Here is a 12055-nt window from a genome sequence, read left to right as displayed (position 1 = left end):
AGATTGTTAAGTGTGAGTGTGTGTTTTACCCATCCAGGCGGAAGTTACGTGCACAAAAGAGGAGAACGATTCGATGTGGCGTTAGGATTGAGGGTAATTAACTACGTATGGAGACATAGAGACCTTGAACGTGCATGTGTGAGAGGTATACATGTATACATGGGATGTGTGTGTGTGTGTGTGCACGCGCATGATCGAGATAAAAGAAAGAAGACATAAGTCATAAGATCAATGACATGGGAGAGACGATATGACAATATGCATGCATGTGAGAATGCATGGAAGAAGTCCCGACAATTGAGCATGTGTTTTTGTCTTTAAGAGATAGTGGCGTGGGCTGGAGCATGCATCTATGGCGAGCAGAGGGAGTGAGGCGCAACGATTGTGCAAAAGAGACCAACCTATAAATGCATATGTATGGAGAGACATATATAGTGTGGGTGATAGGAAGCAAGACTCCGTGCGAGAAAGAAATGTTGACGGAGAAACTACAGATAGATACAGAGATGGAGATGCTAGCTAGAGGGACATCCACTAGTTTGGGTGTTGGAGATGACCGTCGGGTGGTTCAAAGGGTGAAGTTATATATGTGTGTGAGAGGGCAGTTGACTGCATGTAGAGAGAAACATATGTAGTGTGCGTGATAGGAATCAAGAGTGAGGGCGAGAAAGAAGGTTGATGGAGAAACAGATAAATAGAAAGATAAAGATGCTAGCTAGTGTGTGTTAGAGATAGGAGTCGAGTGGATCAGAAGGCTGGGTTATGTGTGTGGGTGTGAGAGAGATAGAGAGAGGGCGTGTGTGAGTCACATACAAACAGATATCAGGGAGAAATGATATCCATAGAGACGGGGTTTTGTGTCTGCGAGAGAGAAAGATATTTCACAACGAGAGTGATAGCTAGAGAGACATACGAGGGAACGCAAGATATCTCTAGGGAGAGAGGGTGTGTGTGAGCGACATACAAGAGAACAATGGAGAAATATGAGACCCTGAGAGACAGAGTTTGTGTTTGTGTGTGAGAAAGAGATATTGATGAGGAAGAGTCATAGGTTCTCATATCTAAGGAGCGAAATACATCTCTGTATGAGGGGTGTGCGAGTGGCACACATGGGAATAGTAGAGAGAAATGAGACCCCGGGAGACAAAGTTTTGTGTTTGTGTGAGAGAAAGAGATTCCACATGGAGAATCATAGTTAGAGACACATAGCAGGGAGCAAGATATACTTAGAGAGAGATAGAGTGATGAAGGTCGAGGGAGAGAGTACCGTCAGTGTGTTACGAGGATAAAAGATCATTGTCGACATACAGGTAGCACGATAGATACCTGAGAGACGATGAACGCGTATAGGTCCAGAGAGATAGTCCTATATAAGCATGAGTGACAGCTATATGAGACGAATATCTGGATTAAAGGGGATTCAAATATTTAAACTGGAGATCACGACATCGATAATATCATAACGAAATTGGTGTATCAAACATACATATTCATTTGAATTTGGGCACACGTGTAATGTTATATAGTTTATCAATATTGGTGATCCATAGATTCTTCAATTACAAACAATGCATGGTTTATATGCAATTAATGTCTAAACGGGATTACACTATATGTTGCGTGTGTGAAACACATTATACATGTTTGAGAAGTAAAAAAACCCCGCATGAAACACACATTAATTGGAGACAGTTAGCGAGGAATGCATACATTGGATTTCAACATAAAGTGGTTTCAAATATTTGAAAATCCAAATTGATGGATACAACCTTAGGAATCTGAGATCATGCCATTTCTAAACCATATTTATGTATAAATGGTATTGTGCTTTTGAAAGTCTATATAAAAATGATGTATATAGAATGTAATTCCAATTGAAAATGGATCTCGCCCGAAAAAATAGAATACAAACAGGATTCGAAGTGAGTTGGCACGGTAAACATGCACTCTGCAAATTTTGAACGAAGTGGGGAAAGTCGCAGTAACCGCCCGGAACCAAAATCTGCGAGATGGAAATCACTGCTGCCTATCCCTGCCACGCAAAGCCTATATGCTGGATTTCTATAGGTTTTGATAGGGGTAGGTTTGTAATTTCACCCAAACATGATGTAACCGCCTCTCACCCAGATTCATACACGGTGGGCACCAAAACACAGTGTGTCCTCGGCCAAAATCGACTCCCTCCCCGATTCATATTCATACACGATCGGCGCCAAAAACAAACTCTCGTCGGCAAATATTCGGTGTATGCGAGATTACCGTCCTATCCCCGACCGACTAGTGTTGCTGTGATCTAGTAGAAATTTGAAACATGGGCTAAGTTTGTAAATTTCCTCGCATTTGAGACAAGCGCGCCCTGAATACATGGTTCCCCCTTCCTCTCTACCTCCCTTTTCCCCATTCGTACTCCGTGGGCGCCAAAACACCCTCTCCACCCCACCCTCCTCCGTCCGCCGCCGTCCGCCACCCCAACCACCGCCGTCCTCCTCCACCATGCCGGAGCTGATACCCCGACACCGCCGTAATTACAAGAGATCGACCTCTCCCATCCACGGCTTCAGATCGGGATCCTTGCATCCCGTCCTCTCGCTTCATCCCCGCCGTCGTCCACCTTGCCGGCGCCGCTCCTACGACCGTCTCGTCCACCATGCCCCGTCGCCACCGTCTACCCTCCTAGATCTGCTTCCACACCGCCGACAGCCATCGCTACCGCAGCACCGTCAAATTCTCAGCAGATGCCTACACGGCGCCGCACCAGAGGCGGTCCTCTTCCGTATCTGCTCAACTTATTTATCGCAGCAAGAAAATAGATCGCCACTGCTTTACTCTGATTTCTTGTCTTGGTTGCGTAGTTGCCTTTGTCCGGTTTGCACCTTCAGATCCGCCATGGCACGCTCAACACCATACTCGCAATGCTTATGGTTTTCCCCTTTTATATTCCACACTAGTTAAATCATAGTAGACTAAATTTCAAAATTGGGTCAGTCGATTTTTCAGAGCTCGCCGGAGTTCGCCGGTGCGGTCGAAGGGGCTCGGGTGGTTGTGGGGCCTCGCCGAACGAATAAAACTCAACGCGGGTGGGGGTTGGGGTGGGGGTGGCGCAGGAACACAGGTGGTGGGGGCCGGTGGTCTGGCCGGCGGCCAGTGCGGTGTTCTGTATGGGAAGAATCAGAGACGAGGAAGAAGAAGGGTTAGGAGACGTAGGATCTTCATCCAACCGCCTGAAATGGTCGAGAGACAGCTAGGGGTTGCATTCTTAATGCGCTCTGGTTCATCATGTGTGGGCACTGCACAACCAACATTTTATTATCCAAAATCTGCTTGCTCTTCTTTACCATGTTCCTCTTCCGTTCTTCTTTAATATGCACTCTCTCCGTTCCTAAATACAAGTCTTTGTATAGATTCCACCATGGACTACATATGGAGCAAAATGAGTGAATCTACACTCTAAAATGTACCTAGATACATCTGTATGTGATCCATAGTGGAAATCTCTACCAAGACTTATATTTTGGAACGGAGGGAGATGATAGTAGTACAGTATGTTCCTTGTACTGAAGATGAGCAGGGACATTTGCAGTGTAGAGGTATATACGGTCGGTTGTGATGGAAACTTTGAGCCTCTTTGATTCGTAGGATCTTGTAAACATAGGAATAGGATTTGTAGTGGCCTGCCCTCTTGAATCCTATAAGAATATCAAGGAAATGCGGGGAGCTATGTCGCCTTTGAGAGTTACATTGATATTAACAGTACCGCACCTTCACTTGAAGAGAGCTGGTATCCGAAGCCTTTCTAGCCGTACCGGCAATACTAGCACATATATTCCAGCAAGTTCCACTTTGCTGATTTTACTCTGATGCTTAAGGGTTTCCCGTTATATCTACACTATGATCTGTGTAGCTGCTTTGTGTCGCACTAGCAGCAGTCCACTCTTGAAGCTAAACACTGCAATGACTTCCAAAATTGGCACCAAGGCATTGAGTGCCATTCTGGATGCAATGAAACTCATACGCTCCCCACTTGTTGATTCTTGTTCAGAATATCATCCTAATGACTATTCTAACCTCGAGGAGTCAAAGGCAGATGGCCTGTCCTGTTCACCCATCAAGGTGCCTGTTCTAATTTGGCAATGTTTTATTGATTGTGGGTATCTTGCATATGTTGTCTTCCATTTCTTCTACTTTGTTGCACCGCCATCTGCTTAGTTTACTCATCATATATGTCGAGATGCCATGCCCATCCATTATCAATACATATTCCATCTGTCGTCATACCATGTTTTTCCACTCAAATGTTGTTCTTGTGCATCAGACATCAAAAAGGAAGAGGGTGGTTGCTGAACCTAAAGGAGCACCAGCAAAGTCCTTGAAAAACATGGTGGTGCCGGAGAAATCAGACAACACCCCACTTATATTGGCTGTACAACCAGTGACACAAACGTAGGACCGACTCTAGCAGACTGTACCCATACTTCACTGGCCAAACCACTAGCCCCACCACACAGGACCTGCACTCCAGCAAAAGGTATACCGATTTCATTTTCCATAGCACCAGCTGTACCACAGAAAAATCCCACTCCAGCAAAAAGTACAGCAAGTCCACCGGCCAAAGACCTATCCCAACTACAGAGGCGACAAATTCCTGCAGATTGGAACCCATTCCATTTATTCCCAGTTTAAAAGACAATGCTTTCAATGTTGTTAGGGACTACGTGCATATATTCCCATCATGGGAAGATTATTGTGAAGACAAACACCATTTTCACATCTTCCTGTCCAACTTACATGTAAGTGCTATTATTCATGGCTATTATTTTCCTGTTTTCTGCTGATTGAACACATCAATGATTTACATTACATTGTTGTAACTAGGTGAGGGTCAATCTGGATAGTCATGACGAGCAAAGCTTGCTTGTGCTTTTCAAGGAAGCATTGCAGCAGTATCGGTGTTACCTGAGGAAATCACACTTTGACGGCAAGTCTATAAACGAATTTCTGGTGAAGTCTCCTGTGCTAAATTTAGAAGACATTGAACGGAAAAACCTTGTTATGCACTGGTCTCGTTCCCAGGATGAGGTACTGTCTATGAAATCACATGACAATTTGAACTTCTACTTTTCCGCATGTGCCTTACGGATCTTTTTTGCAGGAAATATGCTCGAAGAAGAATTCCGGTTTGACAAGAACGACAGGATATCTCAAATATGCTGCCCGCTGCTTTGCTCTTGTTAGTACCTATTGTCCTGCATCACTGTACTTGCATACATACCTGGTTCATTATGTGACAGCAGTATGCATGATAGCTTGCTTATCAATTGTTTGCTCCAAATTATCTGATCTGTATGAATGGTTACATTAGTGTAGAATATATCCAATGCCAATGTTTTTTTAGCTCTGCATTGTTCTCGTAAGTACATGCTGTCCTTTATCAGTGTACTTATAATGAAAGGTAGTTGTTCATGTACCATCACTCTGCAGCTTATTTTCCTTTGCCCTCCATTTTCTACACATCAGATCTATATTTACTCTTACCATAAGGTTGGTACTGAAGAAGTTTAGCTGTGCATTGCTCTTGGCTGTACCTTTTGCCTGTATCACTGCACATACATTTATAGCTACTTGGTTATGTAGCATCACTCTTCATCTTATCTTAAATATTCTCCATTTTTTCGTATATTATCACATCTATATTTACTCTTAACAAAATGTAGAATAAAGGCAATGCTTTTGAAGAAGATTTTGTGGTAAACTTCTTGAATTGCCCCCCCCCCCCATCATCATGGACAAGGCCTTTATAGAGCCTGTCTTCACGAATAATGTAAGTTTGTCCATCTCAAGCCTTCAAACTTTGTTGTATATATTTGGTTAGGCATGACTGCAACAGCTGTTTATTTTTGGTCTTTGCATCAAATTGCTTGTTTAAAGTTTATTATATGTAGTTCATAAACAAAAGTTCGTCCTTTCTCAATTTACGTTTTTAGTTGTACAACCAAGTTCCTTCTTCATACCATGTAAATTAAACTATATAGAGCAAGTGATCTTCTTTTGCACTGCATGTATGCTTCTATTCTTCATCTGTAATCCAGTGGTGTGGTGAACCTACCCACTACAGCACAATGTCATATTCTGCAATGTCTTAACTATGAAAAATGTCATATCATTCTACTATTATTTATATTGTCTCTTTATTTGCCAATCTGAAACGGTATAAATTGACAGCACACTAACCATTGATACTTATGAGTTCTTGATCTGTAATCCAGTGGTGTCGTGAAGCTGCCAACTCCTTCACAATGTCATTTCCTGCCATGTCTTGACCTGAACAATACCATATTGTGTTAATGCAAATTTAAATTGTGTCACTTTATTAGTTAGTAAGAAATGTGATGAATTGTCAGCACTAGTACTTTTATGTGCAAAACCTGTCATCTGTCTGCTTGTTTATCTTTCAGAGTGAGGAAGATATAAGTGTTGAACAAGCGCAGTCTCATCATCTTGCTCAGCTGCTTGCGCTGCAGCTCCCCAGCAGGGCTAACCTTTCTTGAACTTTATTGAAGCGCTGTCGGTTTTGTATATTATTTTGTCGGCGTGTTTATTTGCACTGGTGGCGATCTTTGATGCCCAGTGTATGTCATCTGCTGTCTGCTTGTACTTTATTATCATAGTGGTGAACTTTGATGCCCAGTGGATGTAATATGCCGTAATTTCTTTATTGTATAGTATAGGTTTTTTCTTATTCACGATGCTGTAGTTATTTTACTGTATATATATCATGTCTTCGCAGTAAACCGGCCAAACCGTAAAATTACGGTACATAATCGGGCTGTCATGCAATCACGATGTAGGTTGGGCCTGAAACGTGCCGATCAGCTCACGGGCCGGCAGCAGCCCGAAATGAACCCCGTCCCATGATTGTGCGAATCAAATCACGGGCTTTTAACAAGCCAAAATTGTCTGGGTCCTTGTTTGGCCCAATCAGATATCGGCTGCGAGCAGGCCGGATGCAAACCGGGCCGTAGTTAGGCCCAACTATATGACGGGCTTTTAACAGGCCGAAATTAATATAGGGCCGAAATGTTAAATGGGCCCTTAACAGGCCAAAACTAATATCGCGCCAAATTACTAAGTGGGCCTTTAGCAAGTGGGCCCAAAAGCATAGTGTCAAGTTGACTGGCCGAATCTAATATGGGCCATAATTGAGCCCAAAGCCTATTAAAGGGCCGGACCTGATCTGGGCCGTAATTTGGCCCAGAACATGGTAGGCTTTTAACGGACCGGATCTCATATGGGCCACTATTAGGCCCGGAGCGTGGCAGACCATTAATGGACCAAATCAAATATGGGCCGGCATTTGGCCCAAAACATGGCAGCCAGTTAATGGGCCAGCCTACTAGGGTCCTCAAAATCTTGTGGGCCTACAGCTGGGCCGGCCAATTAATGTCGGTGAAATCTCGTGGGCCTTTAGCTGAGCCGGCCCATTATGACCCGCAAGAATTTTCTGGGCCTTTACCTGGGCCGGCCCATTATGGCACAAAAAAATCTTGTGGGCCTTTACCTTGGCCGGCCCATTATGGCCCACAAAATCTTGTGGGCCTTTAGCTGGGCCAGCCCATTATGGTCTGCAAAATTTCGTGGGCCTTTAGCTGGGCCGGCCCATTATGGTCCGCAAAATCTTGTGGGCCTCTAGTTGGGCCGTGCCACGTGTCGACGTATCATAGGCGCCTTCTGTCTAGTGAGTGGATGACATCTGTCCCGACGATGAGCCGACACGTGTTTCCTCTAGCCAATGATGATTTTACACGTGGAAAATCCCCATTGGTCGGCGCCGTTAACGGGTTATCGGATCCAAAACCCGACCCGATAGCTTAACGACGTTCCGTTACGGTGGATGCCACGTGTCGGTCACCCTTGACGAAAGAACTTCTGTGACGCGTGATTTATCGTCATGGAAGTGGACACTTCCGTGATGATAATTTTGGTAATGTCATGGAACACTTCTACGACAGCACAGGTATGACTATCTTGATTATGTCATAAATTTGTCATGGATGTACATGCATGACAAAAAAAGAGACCTACTGTGACAAACACGTATCATCACGGAAGTGTATTTTTTTGTAGTGCCTGTAAACCGACCTTGTACAACCCTAGCCCCCTCCGGTGTCTATATAAACCGAAGGGTTTATTCCGTAGAGGCAATCATAACCATACAGGCTAGACATCTAGGGTTTAGCCATTACGATCTCGTGGTAGATCAACTCTTGTAACCCCTATACTCATCAAAGTCAATCAAGCAAGACATAGGGTTTTACCTCCATCAAGAGGGCCAGAACCTGGGTAAACATCATGTCCCCTGCCTCCTGCTACCTTCGATCCTTAGACGCATAGTTCGGGACACCCTACCCGAGATCTGCTAGTTTTGACACTGATAGTCACCTTATTTCCTTTCTCATTAAAGGGTGATGCTAAGATATGGTTTACTACTCTTTCCCCTGGTCGTGGGCGTAGTCCCCAGGATATGATATACTGCATCTCTGAAAAATATTTTCCTGCTCATAAGAAACAAGCTTCCTTACAGGAAATATTTAACTTTGTGCAATTTGAAGAAGAGAATCTCCCTCAAGCTTGGGGGAGGCTTCTCCAATTACCTAATGCTTAGCCTGATCATCCTCTAAAGAAAAATGGAATACTCCCTCTGTTCCTAAATAGTTATCTTTTTAGAGATTTCAAATGGACTACCACATACAGATGTATATAGACATATTTTAGAGTGTAGATTCACTAATTTTGCTCCGTATGTAGTCACTTGTTGAAATCTCTAGAAACAAAAATATTTAGGAAAGGAGGGAGTACCTGATAATCTTTTATAATTGACTGATCGATGCTTCTAGGGACTACATTGATAGTTGTGTTGGTTGTGCTTTCAGTGAACAAACTATTGAACAAGATGAAGTTCTATTGAATATTATATTGAGTAATGATAATGATTGGACTCTTCTTGAACCACCTCCTAAGCCAACTCCGAAGAAGAGAGGTATTCTATTTCTCAGTCCTGAAGGTATGCAAGAGGCAAAGAAATCTATGAAAGAAACAAGTATTAAAGCTGAAGATGTTAAAGAATTTACCACCTATTGAAGAAATGCATGTGATCGACACCCCGCCACAGGTAGTAGAGGAGAATTCTCTTATTAGATTTGATGAAGGTGATATTCCTTATAATAAATCTGCTAGTCAATGCTTAGATGAATTCGATAACTACATTGTTAAGCAACAACAATTAAATATGTCTATTAAGAAACAATTGAAACACAATGACTTCATGATTGACTGTTTGAGTGACTCGATGTTTAGAATTGCTAATAATATTAAAAGTCTAGGAAAACATGCTTCCATGGTTCAAACTCAGTTAGAACTAGTTGCTAAATCACAAATGTTTCTCTTTGAACACTTTGTTGAAATGCTTAGGCCTGTCTTTTTGCATACTCGTTTGACTAAGATTTTGAAGATGGCCCCATATGCTAAGTATATGAAAGATATTGTCCCTAATAGAAGAAAGATACATGAAGCTGAAGTTTCCACCATGCTTGGAAATTATTCTTTTAATGGTGGAGTACCTAAGAAACTAGGAGATCCAAGAGTAGCCACTATTCCATGCTCCACTGAAAGAAATTATGTCAAAACTTCTTTATGTGATTTGGGAGCCGGCGTTAGTGTTATGCCTTTCTCTTTATATAGAAGATTTGTTTTGAATAAGCTCACACCTACTAAAATATCTTTGCAAATGGCTAATAAATCTACTGCCATACCTATTGGAGTTCGCAAGGATGTGCCTGTTGTAGTTGCAAATGTTACTATCTTAACAGACTTTGTTATACTTGATATGCCTGACAATGAAAACATGTTGTTTATCCTTGGTAGACCCTTCTTGAATACTACAGGGGATGTTATTGATTGCAACTAAAGTAGTGTCACTTTTCATATTAATGGTAATGAGCATACAGTACACTTTCCGAAGAAACAATTCCAAGTGAATGGTATCATCTATATTGATAAAGTTCTGACAATTATTATTGGAGGTCTTTAATTCCCTCTTCCTTTATTCAAAAAGAAATATGAAACTCTTATTATTGGAGAAATGGGTATCCCCATTTAGGTAACCTAGTGTTATATGAGGATTCTTCGGTTTCATGTCATTCTAAAATGGTTTGTTAATAAGACTTGTGTCGGCGTCCTGGGAACAGGGGTGCCCAACTTGCCTACCTGCGGCCCATGGCATGGCTCCATCAATGGCCCGGTACATCCCAGCTTAAGTAGCAACAACTCAATACCCTTGCGAGGCGGATGACACCAAGACCTTCCTGGGGCTACTGAGGGATAGTCATAATCATACAGGGTAGACATCTAGGGTTTAGCCATTACAATCTCGTGGTAGATCAACTCTTGTAACCCCTATACTCATCAAAGTCAATCAAGCAGGACGTAGGGTTTTACCTCCATCAAGAGGGCCCGAACCTGGGTAAACATCGTGTCCCCTGCCTCCTATTACCTTCGATCCTTAGATGCACAAGTCGGGACCTGTCATGGGTTTGTCACAGCAGATGTCCTTATGAAAGGACTTAGTCGTGGAGCCATCGCAACGGGTTAGCTTAAAGGGGTTAAACCGGACAAGGGGACACGGGAAGTTTATACTAGTTCGGCCCCTTTGATGAAGGTAAAAGCCTATGTCTAGTTGTGATTGGTATTGCTAGGGTTTCGATGACCAAGGAGCGAATCCGCTTTGACTGGCTCTCGAGTTGTGAGTCTTGTCCCTAAACCGCTGCCGGGTCGTCCCTTTATATACATAGGTTGACGCCAGCCGGTTTATATGGTCCCGAAGCCGGATCATAAACATGTCCGGTTCTGTCTCTATACTTCCTATCTTACAATGCAAGTTACATAATAAGGTCGGTTTACATCTACACGCCTTGACTCGCCTCTGGGCCTTTGGCCTTCATAAAGCGCCATCATTCTTACGTCTTCATGGGCTTCTAATCTTCAAAAAGTTAATCCGGCTACTCCTGGCTGGTTTATGTCCAGTAGTAATATCCCCAACATTAGGCCCCAGATTGGTTTGAACTTGTTCATGTCAATCTTCAACACTTAGAAAAATTCCTCCGTTTGCACCTTCGCATAGATCTTGTAAACCGCATTGACGTCATCCTCCAGATTTGTAGTAAACCGCCGTGACGTCACCTGTTCACTAAAGCCGAAGATACCCTTTATTAATGAGCATCCAACAATCAAGGTAACAACCTTGTCATTTATCCATTTTTTGGGCTCCTCGATTCTCGCGCTTGTCGCTTATCTTTTTGCCTTATAAATAGGGCTGAAGTTCCCTTTCCTTTTCCTCCCGTTGCCTCTTCGTCTCTTCTTCCTCCTCGCGACGCCTCTGCACCCGAGCGCCGCCGCCGTCGTCGAGCTTCGCCTATGCCTCATCGTCGGCCGCTGCATCAACCTGACTGAACCAGAAAAACGCGGCACACCTCCTCTACTTCAACAACTTCGGTAAATCTTTCCCTTTTTCCTCTGTAGATCCACTTAGGGTTCACATGAGTTCATGGCGTTCTTTTCTTGTTCTTCGTCAGACTATACACAGCAGATCACAAACTTGATGCGCTCCGTGCGGTAGCTGTAGTAGTCCTTATTTTGGCTATCAAACCAAGCCTTATACGCATAAAAACCGATCTGGACCTTTGTGAACTGCTCCAGGACCAACTTTTTTAGGTCTAAATATTTTTCTTTTCCTGACTTGTGGTAGATCCAAAATGCCCATGTGATCCTGTGAAACCTGTTTTACCTTACTTAGCCCTTTTCGCCTTAGATCTGTATCCTCTTTACCTTGTAGGCGGTTTACCCTTATAAAAACGATCTATCTCATACCATTAGTCCCCTAGTAAACCGGCAAACCTCCTTTACATTGATTGTAATAGTCCGGTTTAACAACACATGTATGCCCTTGATATGACCTTGTCATTCATTATTGTATTAGTCTCCGGTTTATGCAATTTCAGATATC

This window comes from Triticum dicoccoides, chromosome 2A, assembly GCF_002162155.2.
Source record: "Triticum dicoccoides isolate Atlit2015 ecotype Zavitan chromosome 2A, WEW_v2.0, whole genome shotgun sequence".
Classification (NCBI taxonomy): Eukaryota; Viridiplantae; Streptophyta; class Magnoliopsida; order Poales; family Poaceae; genus Triticum; species Triticum dicoccoides.
The sequence above is the reverse complement of the archived record's forward strand: the minus strand, read 5'-3'. Positions refer to the sequence as shown.